The sequence below is a fragment of the Epinephelus moara genome, chromosome 19, assembly GCF_006386435.1.
Source record: "Epinephelus moara isolate mb chromosome 19, YSFRI_EMoa_1.0, whole genome shotgun sequence".
Lineage (NCBI taxonomy): Eukaryota > Metazoa > Chordata > Actinopteri > Perciformes > Serranidae > Epinephelus > Epinephelus moara.
This window is the reverse complement of record NC_065524.1, coordinates 39827125-39828228: the sequence shown is the minus strand read 5'-3', so window position 1 is coordinate 39828228 and position 1104 is coordinate 39827125.

The following is a 1104-nucleotide window of genomic DNA, read 5'->3' as shown; positions in this document are numbered from 1 at the left end:
TCTTCATTTTGCACAGGCTTTCAACCGTCACACAGGGAGAAAGAAATCCGCCAAAAGAGGAGGAATACACAGCAATCTCTCCACCGACAGTAGCCTCAAGGGACCAGAGTACAATGCATCCAGCAGACAAGTTACGTTATCAGTAAAAGGATACGATTCTCCACTTTTCTGGGATGAAAAACACATTCTCTCTCTCTCTCTCCTGCTGTCAGCATCAGCACCTCCTCCTGCTATCGCTCATTACCTGAACACAAGCTAAATACATCAGGTTCACACCTGATCTCCTGGGGTTACATAAGTCATTGTTGGAAATGTAGGGAATCATTTAAAGTACACTCAATGACCACTTTATTAGGTACATCTGTTCAGCTGGTCGTTAATGCAAATAGCTAATCAGCCAATCACGTGGCAGCAGCTCAATGTGTTTCGGCATGTAGACATGGTGAAGATCAGTGGTTCTCATATGGTGTGCTGTGATGTCAATCCAGGTGTACCATGGGAATTTGTGATAGCCACACATTATTATTGCAATATTCAACTGGGCCTGTACAAAAAGTCATGAATGAATTTTTCAGTATCAGTGTGCACCCATTTCCTAATAAAGAAAAACTTAATTTAATTTAATTCAGCGTGTGAGGGATGATAACATTTAAATGGAGAAAGCTGTGAGTGGGTTAATGGATCGATTTATTGTACGAAGCAAATGACAACAGAGCACCAGAGAAGACGACCTGTCGCTGAAAGAAAGGAGAAAAACTGTCAGTAGACAGAATCATGAAAACTACCTGTCTTATTTTTATTGTCTTATGTCGTGATAAGAGTGATAAAAGAAGAGTTATAGGAGCTATAGTCCACGGACATAAATACAAGTGTGCCTTGAGATTTTGGCTCGCCCTCTGGTGTGACTTGGGCACAAAAAGTTTGAAAACAACTGGTGAAGACGAGCTGCTGAAGTTCAAACAGAGCATCAGAATGATGAAGAAAGGTGATTGAAGTGACTTTGAACGTGGCATGGTTGTTGGTGCCAGACGGGCTGCTCTGAGTATTTACTGGGATTTTCAGCACAACCATCTCTAGGGTTTACAGAGGATGGTCCCAAAAAGA